The sequence below is a fragment of the Bufo bufo genome, chromosome 4 (assembly GCF_905171765.1).
Source record: "Bufo bufo chromosome 4, aBufBuf1.1, whole genome shotgun sequence".
Taxonomy (NCBI): Eukaryota; Metazoa; Chordata; class Amphibia; order Anura; family Bufonidae; genus Bufo; species Bufo bufo.
This window is the reverse complement of record NC_053392.1, coordinates 537,300,102-537,315,645: the sequence shown is the minus strand read 5'-3', so window position 1 is coordinate 537,315,645 and position 15,544 is coordinate 537,300,102.

The following is a 15,544-nucleotide window of genomic DNA, read 5'->3' as shown; positions in this document are numbered from 1 at the left end:
CGGAGGTAGCGGTCCTGCTGCTGGGTTGTTGCCCTCCTACGGCCTCCTCCACGTCTCCTGATGTACTGGCCTGTCTCCTGGTAGCGCCTCCATGCTCTGGACACTACGCTGACAGACACAGCAAACCTTCTTGCCACAGCTCGCATTGATGTGCCATCCTGGATAAGCTGCACTACCTAAACCATATGTGTGGGTTGTAGACTCCGTCTCATGCTACCACTAGAGTAAAAACACCGGCAGCATTCAAAAGTGACCAAAACATCAGCCAGGAAGCATAGGAACTGAGAAGTGGTCCGTGGTCACCACCTGCAGAACCACTCCTTTATTGGGGGTGTCTTGCTAATTGCCTATAATTTCCACCTGTTGTCTATCCCATTTGCACAATAGCATGTGAAATTGATTGTCACTCAGTGTTGTTTCCTAAGTGGACAGTTTGATTTCACAGAAGTGTGATTGACTTGGAGTTACATAGTGTTGTTTAAGTGTTCCCTTTAATTTTTTGAGCAGTGTATGATGGTTGTGCACACCTCATTAGGAAGAATTCAACACTTACGAGCATAGGTTCCTATAGTCTTAGGTAATTTATTCACGTAGGTATCAATATATGGGGTAGAAGTATATGAGGTGGATATACACTCACCTAAAGAATTATTAGGAACACCATACTAATACGGTGTTGGACCCCCTTTTGCCTTCAGAACTGATTTAATTCTACGTGGCATTGATTCAACAAGGTGCTGATAGCATTCTTTAGAAATGTTGGCCCATATTGATAGGATAGCATCTTGCAGTTGATGGAGATTTGAGGGATGCACATCCAGGGCACGAAGCTCCCGTTCCACCACATCCCAAAGATGCTCTATTGGGTTGAGATCTGGTGACTGTGGGGGCCATTTTAGTACAGTGAACTCATTGTCATGTTCAAGAAACCAATTTGAAATGATTTGAGCTTTGTGACATGGTGCATTATCCTGCTGGAAGTATCCATCAGAGGATTGATACATGTTCTCATTCTGTTTACGCCAAATTCGGACTCTACCATTTGAATGTCTCAACAGAAATCGAGACTAGGGATGAGCGAACCCAAACTGTATAGTTCGGGTTCATACCGAATTTTGGGGTGTCCGTGACACGGACCCGAACCCGAACATTTTCGTAAAAGTCTGGGTTCGGTTTCGGTGTTCGGCGTTTTCTTGGCGCTTTTTGAAAGGCTGCAAAGCAGCCAATCAACAAGCGTCATACTACTTGCCCCAAGAGGCCATCACAGCCTTGCCTACTATTGGCATGGCTGTGATTGGCCAGTGCAGCATGTGACCCAGCCTCTATATAAGCTTGGGTCACGTAGCGCTGCACGTCACTCTGCTGATTCAAGCATAGGGAGAGGTTGCTGCTGCGACGTTAGGGCGAGATTAGGCAGATTAACTCCTCCAAAAGACTTCATTCTGTGATCGATCTGCAGCTGTGGATCATTGAAGTGCTAATATCGACTTGCTCACTTTTTTGAGGCTGCCCAGAGCGTTTTTAGATCACTTTTTTCTGGGGTGATCGGCGGCCATTTTGTGGCTTGTGGTGCGCCAGCACAAGCTATCACCAAGTGTATTTAACCATCAATAGTGTGGTTATTTTTTGCTATATCCTACATCAGCTGCAGGCTGAGCCTGTGTCACCGAAGTGCATTTAACCATCAACAGTCTGGTTATTTTTTGGCCATATACTACATCAGCTGCAGGCTGAGCCTGTGTCACCCAAGTGCATTTAACCATCAATAGTGTGGTTATTTTTTGGCCATATACTACATGAGGGGCAAGTTGAGCCTGTCACCCAGCGCCTAAAAAATAGACCTGACATTTCTATTCAACCAAATTTGTACTGTTTTAGCTTGTCAAGTTATTTGTAGTGACAAAGGATATCTTACATTGAAGGTGCTGATAGTGTCATTCAGAAAAACCTAACACACACGCTACCGTGCAGATACAAGTCTAATTCTGTGATTAAACCTATACCTGTCACACAGCGCAAAAAAAAAACAGGCCTCACATTTCTATTCAACCAAATCTGTACTGTTTTAGCTGGTCAAGTTATTTGTAGTGACCGTAAAAGCACATTTTTTGTTCTGGGTTGAAAAACTATTCCCAAATTTGCCATTCTCAAAATAACTAGTTTCTGCTATATGAGGCCTACTTGAAATCTATCCCAAAAAGGATATCTTACATTGAAGGTGCTGATAGTGTCATTCAGAAAAACCTAACACACACGCTACCGTGCAGATACAAGTCTAATTCTGTGATTAAACCTATACCTGTCACACAGCGCAAAAAAAAACAGGCCTCACATTTCTATTCAACCAAATCTGTACTGTTTTAGCTGGTCAAGTTATTTGTAGGGACCGTAAAAGCACATTTTTTGTTCTGGGTTGAAAAACTATTCCCAAATTTGCCATTCTCAAAATAACTAGTTTCTGCTATATGAGGCCTACTTGAAATCTATCCCAAAAAGGATATCTTACATTGAAGGTGCTGATAGTGTCATTCAGAAAAACCTAACACACACGCTACCGTGCAGATACAAGTCTAATTCTGTGATTAAACCTATACCTGTCACACAGCGCAAAAAAAAACAGGCCTCACATTTCTATTCAACCAAATCTGTACTGTTTTAGCTGGTCAAGTTATTTGTAGGGACCGTAAAAGCACATTTTTTGTTCTGGGTTGAAAAACTATTCCCAAATTTGCCATTCTCAAAATAACTAGTTTCTGCTATATGAGGCCTACTTGAAATCTATCCCAAAAAGGATATCTTACATTGAAGGTGCTGATAGTGTCATTCAGAAAAACCTAACACACACGCTACCGTGCAGATACAAGTCTAATTCTGTGATTAAACCTATACCTGTCACACAGCGCAAAAAAAAACAGGCCTCACATTTCTATTCAACCAAATCTGTACTGTTTTAGCTGGTCAAGTTATTTGTAGTGACCGTAAAAGCACATTTTTTGTTCTGGGTTGAAAAACTATTCCCAAATTTGCCATTCTCAAAATAACTAGTTTCTGCTATATGAGGCCTATTTGAAAAATCTATCCCAAAAAGGATATCTTACATTGAAGGTGCTGATAGTGTCATTCCGAAAAACCTAACACACACGCTACCGTGCAGATACAAGTCTAATTCTGTGATTTAACCTCTACGTGTCACACAGCAAAAAAAAAACAGGCCTCACATTTCTATTCAACCAAATCTGTACTGTTTTAGCTGGTCAAGTTATTTGTAGTGACCGTAAAAGCACACTTTTTGTTCTGTGTTGAAAAACTATTCCCAAATTTGCCATTCTCAAAATAACTAGTTTCTGCTATATGAGGCCTACTTGAAATCTATCCCAAAAAGGATATCTTACATTGAAGGTGCTGATAGTGTCATTCAGAAAAACCTAACACACACGCTACCGTGCAGATACAAGTCTAATTCTGTGATTAAACCTATACCTGTCACACAGCGCAAAAAAAAACAGGCCTCACATTTCTATTCAACCAAATCTGTACTGTTTTAGCTGGTCAAGTTATTTGTAGTGACCGTAAAAGCACATTTTTTGTTCTGGGTTGAAAAACTATTCCCAAATTTGCCATTCTCAAAATAACTAGTTTCTGCTATATGAGGCCTACTTGAAATCTATCCCAAAAAGGATATCTTACATTGAAGGTGCTGATAGTGTCATTCAGAAAAACCTAACACACACGCTACCGTGCAGATACAAGTCTAATTCTGTGATTAAACCTATACCTATCACACAGCGCAAAAAAAAACAGGCCTCACATTTCTATTCAACCAAATCTGTACTGTTTTAGCTGGTCAAGTTATTTGTAGTGACCGTAAAAGCACACTTTTTGTTCTGGGTTGAAAAACTATTCCCAAATTTGCCATTCTCAAAATAACTAGTTTCTGCTATATGAGGCCTACTTGAAATCTATCCCAAAAAGGATATCTTACATTGAAGGTGCTGATAGTGTCATTCAGAAAAACCTAACACACACGCTACCGTGCAGATACAAGTCTAATTCTGTGATTAAACCTATACCTGTCACACAGCGCAAAAAAAAAACAGGCCTCACATTTCTATTCAACCAAATCTGTACTGTTTTAGCTGGTCAAGTTATTTGTAGTGACCGTAAAAGCACACTTTTTGTTCTGGGTTGAAAAACTATTCCCAAATTTGCCATTCTCAAAATTGTGGTGAACGGGAACAATGAGGAAAACATCTAATAAGGGACGCGGACGCGGACGTGGACATGGTCGTGGTGGTGTTAGTGGACCCTCTGGTGCTGGGAGAGGACGTGGCCGTTCTGCCACAGCCACACGTCCTAGTGAACCAACTACCTCAGGTCCCAGTAGCCAGCAGAATTTACAGCGATATTTGGTGGGGCCCAATGCCGTTCTAAGGATGGTAAGGCCTGAGCAGGTACAGGCATTAGTCAATTGGGTGGCCGACAGTGGATCCAGCACGTTCACATTATCTCCCACTCAGTCTTCTGCAGAAAGCGCACAGATGGCGCATGAAAACCAAGCCCATCGGTCTGTCACATCACCCCCATGGATATCAGGGAAACTGTCTGAGCCTCAAGTTATGCAGCAGTCTCTTATGCTGTTTGAAGACTCTGCTGCCAGGGTTTCCCAAGGGCATCCACCTAGCCCTTCCCCAGGGGTGGAAGAGATAGAATGCACTAACGCACAACCACTTATTTTTCCTGATGATGAGGACATGGGAATACCACCTCAGCACGTCTCTGATGATGACGAAACACAGGTGCCAACTGCTGCGTCTTTCTGCAGTGTGCAGACTGAACAGGAGGTCAGGGATCAAGACTGGGTGGAAGACGATGCAGGGGACGATGAGGTCCTAGTCCTCACATGGAATGAAGGTCGTGCCACTGACTTTCAGAGTTCGGAGGAAGAGGCAGTGGTGAGACCGAGCCAACAGCGTAGCAAAAGAGGGAGCAGTGGGCAAAATCAGAACACCCGCCGCCAAGAGACTCTGCCTGCTACTGACCGCCGCCATCTGGGACCGAGCACCCCAAAGGCAGCTTCAAGGAGTTCCCTGGCATGGCACTTCTTCAAACAATGTGCTGACAACAAGACCCGAGTGGTTTGCACGCTGTGCCATCAGAGCCTGAAGCGAGGCATTAACGTTCTGAACCTTAGCACAACCTGCATGACCAGGCACCTGCATGCAAAGCATGAACTGCAGTGGAGTAAACACCTTAAAAACAAGGAACTCACTCAGGATCCCCCTGCTACCTCTTCTGCTGCTGCCGCCGCCTCGGCCTCTTCTGCTGCTGCCGCCGCCTCGGCCTCTTCCTCCGCCTCTGGAGGAACGTTGGCACCTGCCGCCCAGCAAACATGGGATGTACCACCAACACCACCACCTGCGTCACCAAGCATCTCAACCATGTCACACGGCAGCGTTCAGCTCTCCATCTCACAAACATTTGAGAGAAAGCGTAAATTCCCACCTAGCCACCCTCGATCCCTGGCCCTGAATGCCAGCATTTCTAAACTACTGGCCTATGAAATGCTGTCATTTAGGCTGGTGGACACACACAGCTTCAAACAGCTCATGTCGCTTGCTGTCCCACAGTATGTTGTTCCCAGCCGGCACTACTTCTCCAAGAGAGCCGTGCCTTCCCTGCACAAACAAGTGTCCGATAAAATCAAGTGTGCACTGCGCAACGCCATCTGTGGCAAGGTCCACCTAACCACAGATACGTGGACCAGTAAGCACGGCCAGGGACGCTATATCTCCCTAACTGCACACTGGGTAAATGTAGTGGCGGCTGGGCCCCAGGCGGAGAGCTGTTTGGCTCACGTCCTTCCACCGCCAAGGATCGCAGGGCAACATTCTTTGCCTCCTGTCTCCTCCTCCTCCTACTCAGCTTCCTCCTCCTCTTCTTCCACCTGCTCATCCAGTCAGCCACACACCTTCACCACCAACTTCAGCACAGCCCGGGGTAAACGTCAGCAGGCCGTTCTGAAACTCATATGTTTGGGGGACAGGCCCCACACCGCACAGGAGTTGTGGGGGGGTATAGAACAACAGACCGACGAGTGGTTGCTGCCAGTGAGCCTCAAGCCCGGCCTGGTGGTGTGCGATAATGGGCGAAATCTCGTTGCAGCTCTGGGACTAGCCGGTTTGACGCACATCCCTTGCCTGGCGTATTTGCTGAATTTGGTGGTGCAGAAGTTCATTCGCAACTACCCCGACATGTCAGAGCTGCTGCATAAAGTGCGGGCCGTCTGTTCGCGCTTCCGGCGTTCACACCCTGCTGCTGCTCGCCTGTCTGCGCTACAGCGTAACTTCGGCCTTCCCGCTCACCGCCTCATATGCGACGTGCCCACCAGGTGGAACTCCACCTTGCATATGCTGGACAGACTGTGCGAGCAGCAGCAGGCCATAGTGGAGTTTCAGCTGCAGCACGCACGGGTCAGTCGCACTGCGGATCAGACCCACTTCACCACCAATGACTGGGCCTCCATGCGAGACCTGTGTGCCCTGTTGCGCTGTTTCGAGTACTCCACCAACATGGCCAGTGGCGATGACGCCGTTATCAGCGTTACAATACCACTTCTATGTCTCCTTGAGAAAACACTTAGGGCGATGATGGAAGAGGAGGTGGCCCAGGAGGAAGAGGAGGAAGAGGGGTCATTTTTAGCACTTTCAGGTCAGTCTCTTCGAAGTGACTCAGAGGGAGGTTTTTTGCAACACCAGAGGCCAGGTACAAATGTGGCCAGACAGGGCCTACTACTGGAGGACGAGGAGGACGAGGATGAGGAGGAGGTGGAGGAGGATGAGGATGAAGCATGTTCACAGTGGGGTGGCACCCAAAGCAGCTCGGGCCCATCACTGGTGCGTGGCTGGGGGGAAACACAGGACAATGACGATACACCTCCCACAGAGGACAGCTTGTCCTTACCTCTGGGCAGCCTGGCACACATGAGCGACTACATGCTGCAGTGCCTGCGCAACGACAGCAGAGTTGCCCACATTTTAACGTGTGCGGACTACTGGGTTGCCACCCTGCTGGATCCCCGGTACAAAGACAATGTGCCCACCTTACTTCCTACACTGGAGCGTGATAGGAAGATGCGCGAATACAAGCGCACGTTGGTAGACGCGCTACTGAGAGCATTCCCAAATGTCACAGGGGAACCAGTGGAAGCCCAAGGCGAAGGCAGAGGAGGAGCAAGAGGTCGCCAACGCAGCTGTGTCACGGCCAGCTCCTCTGAGGGCAGGGTTAGCATGGCAGAGATGTGGAAAAGTTTTGTCACCACGCCACAGCTAACTGCACCACCACCTGATACGGAACGTGTTAGCAGGAGGCAACATTTCACTAACATGGTGGAACAGTACCTGTGCACACCCCTCCACGTACTGACTGATGGTACGGCCCCATTCAACTTCTGGGTCTCCAAATTGTCCACGTGGCCAGAGCTAGCCTTTTATGCCTTGGAGGTGCTGGACTGCCCGGCGGCCAGCGTTTTGTCTGAACGTGTATTCAGCACGGCAGGGGGCGTCATTACAGACAAACGCAGCCGCCTGTCTACAGCCAATGTGGACAAGCTGACGTTCATAAAAATGAACCAGGCATGGATCCCACAGGACCTGTCCATCCCTTGTGCAGATTAGATATTAACTACCTCCCCTTAACAATATATTATTCTACTCCAGGGCACTTCCTCATTCAATCCTATTTTTATTTTCATTTTACCATTATATTGCGGGGCAACCCAAAGTTGAATGAACCTCTCCTCTGTCTGGGTGCCGGGGCCTAAATGTGTGACAGTGGCCTGTTCCAGTGGTGGTTGACGTGAAGCCTGATTCTCTGCTATGACATGAAGACTGATTCTGCGCTGACATAAGGCCAGATTCTCTGTTACGGGACCTCTCTCCTCTGCCTGGGTGTCGGGGCCTAAATGTGTGACAATGGCCTGTTCCAGTGGTGGGTGACGTGAAGCCTGATTCTCTGCTATGACATGAAGACAGATTCTGTGCTGACATAAGGCCAGATTCTCTGTTACGGGACCTCTCTCCTCTGCCTGGGTGCCAGGGCCTAAATGTGTGACAGTGGCCTGTTCCAGTGGTGGGTGACGTGATGCCTGATTCTCTGCTATGACATGAAGACTGATTCTGCGCTGACATAAGGCCAGATTCTCTGTTACGGGACCTCTCTCCTCTGCCTGGGTGCCGGGGCCTAAATGTGTGACAGTGGCCTGTTCCAGTGGTGGGTGACGTGAAGCCTGATTCTCTGCTATGACATGAAGACAGATTCTGTGCTGACATAAGGCCAGATTCTCTGTTACGGGACCTCTCTCCTCTGTCTGGGTGCCTGGGCCTAAATGTGTGACAGTGGCCTGTTCCAGTGGTGGGTGACGTGAAGCCTGATTCTCTGCTATGACATGAAGACTGATTCTGTGCTAACATAAGGCCATATTCTCTGTTACGGGACCTCTCTCCTCTGTCTGGGTGACGGAGCCTAAATGTGTGACAGTGGCCTGTTCCAGTGGTGGGTGACGTGAAGCCTGATTCTCTGCTATGACATGAAGACAGATTCTGTGCTGACATAAGGCCAGATTCTCTGTTACGGGACCTCTCTCCTCTGCCTGGGTGCCGGGGCCTAAATGTGTGACAGTGGCCTGTTCCAGTGGTGGGTAACGTGAAGCCTGATTCTCTGCTATGACATGAAAACAGATTCTGTGCTGACATAAGGATAGATTCTCTGTTACGGGACCTCTCTCCTCTGTCTGGGTGCCTGGGCCTAAATGTGTGACAGTGGCCTGTTCCAGTGGTGGGTGACGTGAAGCCTGATTCTCTGCTATGACATGAAGACTGATTCTGCGCTGACATAAGGCCAGATTCTCTGTTACGGGACCTCTCTCCTCTGTCTGGGTGCCGGGGCCTAAATGTGTGACAGTGGCCTGTTCCAGTGGTGGGTGACGTGAAGCCTGATTCTCTGCTATGACATGAAGACAGATTCTGTGCTGACATAAGGCCAGATTCTCTGTTACGGGACCTCTCTCCTCTGCCTGGGCCTAAATATGTGACAGTGGCCTGTTCCAGTGGTGGGTGACGTGAAGCCTGATTCTCTGCTATGACATGAAGACTGATTCTGTGCTGACATAAGGCCAGATTCTCTGTTACGGGACCTCTCTCCTCTGCCTGGGTGCCTGGGCCTAAATATGTAACAGTGGCCTGTTCCAGTGGTGGGTGACGTGAAGCCTGATTCTCTGCTATGACATGAAGACTGATTCTGCGCTGACATAAGGCCAGAATCTCTGTTACGGGACCTCTCACTTCTATCTGGGTGCCGGGGCCTAAATATGTGACAGTGGCCTGTTCCAGTGGTGGGTGACGTAAAGCCTGATTCTCTGCTATGACATGAAGACTGATTCTGTGCTGACATAAGGCCAGATTCTCTGTTACGGGACCTCTTTCCTCTGTCTGGGTGCCGGGGCCTAAATATGTGATAGTGGCCTGTTCCAGTGGTGGGTGACGTGAAGCCTGATTCTCTGCTATGACATGAAGACAGATTCTGTGCTGACATAAGGCCAGATTCTCTGTTACGGGACCTCTCTCCTCTGTCTGGGTGCCTGGGCCTAAATGTGTGACAGTGGCCTGTTCCAGTGGTTGGTGACGTGAAGCCTGATTCTCTGCTATGACATGAAGACTGATTCTGTGCTAACATAAGGCCATATTCTCTGTTACGGGACCTCTCTCCTCTGTCTGGGTGCCGGGGCCTAAATGTGTGACAGTGGCCTGTTCCAGTGGTGGGTGACGTGAAGCCTGATTCCCTGCTATGACATGAAAACAGATTCTGTGCTGACATAAGGATAGATTCTCTGTTACGGGACCTCTCTCCTCTGTCTGGGTGCCTGGGCCTAAATGTGTGACAGTGGCCTGTTCCAGTGGTGGGTGACGTAATGCCTGATTCTCTGCTATGACATGAAGACTGATTCTGCGCTGACATAAGGCCAGATTCTCTGTTACGGGACCTCTCTCCTCTGTCTGGGTGCCGGGGCCTAAATGTGTGACAGTGGCCTGTTCCAGTGGTGGGTGACGTGAAGCCTGATTCTCTGCTATGACATGAAGACAGATTCTGTGCTGACATAAGGCCAGATTCTCTGTTACGGGACCTCTCTCCTCTGCCTGGGCCTAAATATGTGACAGTGGCCTGTTCCAGTGGTGGGTGACGTGAAGCCTGATTCTCTGCTATGACATGAAGACTGATTCTGTGCTGACATAAGGCCAGATTCTCTGTTACGGGACCTCTCTCCTCTGCCTGGGTGCCTGGGCCTAAATATGTGACAGTGGCCTGTTCCAGTGTTGGGTGACGTGAAGCCTGATTCTCTGCTATGACATGAAGACTGATTCTGCGCTGACATAAGGCCAGATTCTCTGTTACGGGACCTCTCTCCTCTGCCTGGGTGCCTGGGCCTAAATATGTGACAGTGGCCTGTTCCAGTGGTGGGTGACGTGAAGCCTGATTCTCTGCTATGACATGAAGACTGATTCTGCGCTGACATAATGCCAGATTCTCTGTTACGGGACCTCTCACTTCTGTCTGGGTGCCGGGGTCTAAATATGTGACAGTGGCCTGTTCCAGTGGTGGGTGACGTAAAGCCTTATTCTCTGCTATGACATGAAGACTGATTCTGTGCTGACATAAGGCCAGATTCTCTGTTACGGGACCTCTTTCCTCTGTCTGGGTGCCGGGGCCTAAATATGTGATAGTGGCCTGTTCCAGTGGTGGGTGACGTGAAGCCTGATTCTCTGCTATGACATGAAGACTGATTCTGCGCTGACATGAAGCCAGATTCTCTGCTATGGCATGAAGAGACTGATTCTCTGCTGACATGAAGCCAGATTCTTTGCTATGGCATGAAGAGACTGATTCTCTGCTGACGTGAAGCCAGATTCTCTGCTATGGGACCTCTGTCCAATTGATATTGGTTAATTTTTATTTTTTTTATTTTTATTTTAATTCATTTCCCTATCCACATTTGTTTGCAGTGGATTTACCTACATGTTGCTGCCTTTTGCAGCCCTCTAGCTCTTTCCTGGGCTGTTTTACAGCCTTTTTAGTGCCGAAAAGTTCGGGTCCCTATTGACTTCAATGGGGTTCGGGTTCGGGACGAAGTTCGGGTCGGGTTCGGATCCCGAACCCGAACATTTCCGGGAAGTTCGGCCGAACTTCTCGAACCCGAACATCCAGGTGTTCGCTCAACTCTAATCGAGACTCATCAGACCAGGCAACATTTTTCCAGTCTTCAACAGTCCAATTTTGGTGAGCTCGTGCAAATTGTAGCCTCTTTTTCCTATTTGTAGTGGAGATGAGTGGTACCCGGTGGGGTCTTCTGCTGTTGTAGCCCATCCGCCTCAAGGTTGTGCGTTTTGTGGCTTCACAAATGCTTTGCTGCATACCTCGGTTGTAACGGGTGGTTATTTCAGTCAACGTTGCTCTTCTATCAGCTTGAATCAGTCGGCCCATTCTCCTCTGACCTCTAGCATCCACAAGGCATTTTTGCCCACAGGACTGCCGCATACTGGATGTTTTTCCCTTTTCACACCATTCTTTGTAAACCCTAGAAATGGTTGTGCGTGAAAATCCCAGTAACTGAACAGATTGTGAAATACTCAGACCGGCCCGTCTGGCACCAACAACCATGCCACGCTCAAAATTGCTTAAATCACCTTTCTTTCCCATTCTGACATTCAGCTTGGAGTTCAGGAGATTGTCTTGATTAGGACCACAACCCCTAAATGCATTGAAGCAACTGCCATGTGATTGGTTGACTAGATAATTGCATTAATTAGAAAAAGAACAGGTGTTCCTAATAATTCTTTAGGTGAGTGTAAAATATAGATAAATAGCTGTCCAGAAAGTATCAGATTTCGACGACAGGGACCAGAAAATATGATTGGATCCCTATAGTGGATATCCCAGATATTCTTTGTGGAACACTTGATCAGTACCGTTTGGGGTATATGTATCAATCTGTATATTATACAATTCATCCAACAGTTATTACAGGAGTACATAAAAACTCTAAAATTACTCCTATATATATTATTAATACTTGACATTGACATCCATAAACACTAAATATTGTGCAAAAATGTGCAGAAGATTTATGCAAAAAAATAATTAATTAAAGTTCATCCCACAGATAGGGCAGCAATTACAGACCACAATAGTAACATAGTAGTAACATAGTACATAAGGCCGAAAAAAGACACTTGTCCATCCAGTTCGGCCTGTCATCCTGCAAGTTGATCCAGAGGAAGGCAAAAAAAAAACCCTGTGAGGTAGAAGCCAAGTTTCCTCACTTTAGGGGAATAAAAAATTCCTTCCCGACTCCAATTAGGCAATCAGAATATCTCCCTGGATCAATGACCCCTCTCTAGTAGCTATATCCTGTAATATTATTACACTCCAGAAATACATCCAGGCCCCTCTTGAATTCCTTTATTGTACTCACCATCACTACCTCCTCAGGCAGAGAGTTCCATAGTCTCACTGCTCTTACCGTAAAGAATCCTTTTCTATGTTTGTGTACAAACTTTCTTTCCTCCAGACGCAGAGGATGTCCCCTCGTCACAGTCACAGTCCTGGGGATAAATAGATGATGGGATAGATCTCTTTACTGACCCCTGATATATTTATACATAGTAATTGGATCTCCCCTCAGTCGTCTTTTTTCTAACGTGAATAACCCTAATTTTGATAATCTTTCAGGGTACTGTAGTTGCCCCATTCCAGTTATTACTTCAGTTGCCCTCCTCTGGACCCTCTCCAGCTCTGCTATGTCTGCCTTGTTCACTGGAGCCCAGAACTGTACACAGTACTCCATGTGTGGTCTGACTAATGATTTGTAAAGTAGTAGGAATATGTTCTCATCACGGGCATCTATGCCCCTTTTGATGCAACCCATTATCTTATTGGCCTTGGCAGCAGCTGCCTGACACTGGTTTTTACAGCTTAGTTTGCTGTTTATTAAAATTCCTAGATCCTTTTCCATGTCAGTGTTACCGAGCGTTTTACCATTTAGTATGTACGGGTGACTTGCATTATTCCTTCCCATGTGCATAACTTTACATTTGTCAGTGTTAAACCTCATCTGCCACTTATCTGCCCAAGGCTGCAATCTATCCAGATCCCTCTGTAGTAGTATACTGTCCTCTTCAGTGTTAATTACTTTACACAGTTTAGTGTCATCTGCGAAAATTGATATTTTACTATGCAAGCCTTCTACAAGATCATTAATAAATATATTGAAGAGAATAGGGCCCAATACTGACCCCTGAGGTACTCCACTAGTGACAGTGACCCAATCTGAGTATGTACCGTTAATAACCACCCTCTGTTTTCTATAATTGAGCCAGTTACTTACCCACTTACAGATGTTTTCTCCCAGTCCGAGCATTCTCATTTTATATACTAACCTTTTATGTGGTACAGTGTCAAATGCTTTGGAGAAGTCCAGATACACGACATCCATTGATTCGCCGCTGTCAAGTCTTGCACTTACCTCCTCATAGAAACTGATTAAATTAGTTTGACATGACCGATCCCTCACAAAGCCATGCTGATATGGCGTTATTTGCTTATTTCCGTTGAGATGCTCTAACATAGCATCTCTCAGAAAACCATCAAACAGTTTACCCATAACAGATGTTAAACTTACCGGCCTATAGTTTCCAGGCTCTGTTTTTGGACCCTTTTTGAATATTGGCACCACATTTGCCATGCGCCAATCCTGTGGGACATTCCCTGTCAGTATAGAGTCTGCAAATATCAGAAATAAGGGTCTAGCTATGACATTACTTAATTCCCTTAGGATACGGGGGTGTATGCCATCCGGTCCTGGCGATTTGTCTATTTTAATCTTTTTAAGTCGCTGTTGTACTTCTTCCTGAGTCAGACAGGACACTTTTAATGGGGAATTTATTTCAACATTTAGCATTTCATCTGACAGTTTATTTTCCTCAGTGAATACATTGGAGAAAAAAATATTTAACAGCTTTGCTTTCTCCTCGTCGCTCTCTGCGACTCCCCCCTCATTACTCTTTAAAGGGCCGAAACCTTCAGATTTATACTTTTTAACATTTATATAATTGAAGAACATTTTAGGGTTAGTTTTACTCTCTTTGGAAATTAATCTCTCGGTCTCTAGTTTGGCCGCTTTTATTAGTTTTTTACATGTTCTATTTTTTTCCATATAGTTTTTCAGTGCTTACACAATAGGTGTAAAAATAAAATAAAATATGGGAAAAAGACTAGTGAAAAAATATATATAAACTATAATTCATCCAATAAACAATTCATCCATATTAGAACATCCACAGTGAAGTAGTATCCAATAAAAACTGTAAAATTCCCTGGTGAAGGACTCCCTTTAACACAATACCATGGCTTCTTAATTCCACTGGAGGAAGCTTATTAGTTATTATTAGTATACAGTGTAACTGAAATTGAATGCGGAAAGTTGCTTGGTGCTGATCAACACTACCACGTTCACCTGATAAACATAGATGTGTAACTCACAGAGTGATGCTGTAAGATCTAACTCCAGCAAGGGAGAGAGATTCAGCCCTTACAATAAGTGGGAAAGAAATACTGCTCCAGTATGTGCATGTGTGTGCTGAAACAGGCTGTGTGGTGTCAATGATAAAACTGCCAGGGTCGATAGCCCCGGCCAGCCCACCTTTTTGGAAATTTGCTTTGGCAGTGTAAAAACACCATTTATGCAAAAACATTTTTGTCTGGAATCACTGTTGTTGTTTTTTTTCTGACAGCACTGTTTGTCATCTTCTCTTTTACAGGATTGTAGACTGGGTGTTGTTGAAGTGGTCACTATGCCTGCTAGACCAAGGATTGCATCATTTGTGCATTTAAGGGCTGAATAGTCATACTTCTGGAAGCTGGATGGTCCACCTGTCAAAACTCTGAAAAAGTTGGAAAGGAAATTTCTGTAGTGCATCGGCTTTGTAGACAGCAGTCAGAGGAGGGCACTTACACACACACACACACAGAGGGTTCTGGAATTTCAGACAGAAAGATGCACGCCAATTGCTTGTCTCCATACAGAGGAGATGATTGCTGAAAGTAAATGCAGCACTTCATCTCCACTAACGAGCAGGCAATTGTCAAGAAGGAACGCTTTCTTCCCTACAATTGTGTGCTTGATCGCTGCATGTGAATGCAGCATTAGACTAGACAATGTAAAGATGCAGCAGATTTAGCATCAGCCACTGTGATAATTCGAGCACTTTTAGACTGTCTAGAATTTGTAATCAGACAGAATCAGTAAATCTGCCCCAATATTATTCTGAAGTTGTCTTCAGCACAATCAAGAGTGACAACTAATACATCTAGTAAAGGGACTGCACAAAGAACGGTGTAGTTCCCAGGTTAGATAGGAGCATCTGCCAAGGCCTGTGATGACTTCATTATCATCAGGACCTGTACATCTATTACTGGAACTGCACAGAGCATCATC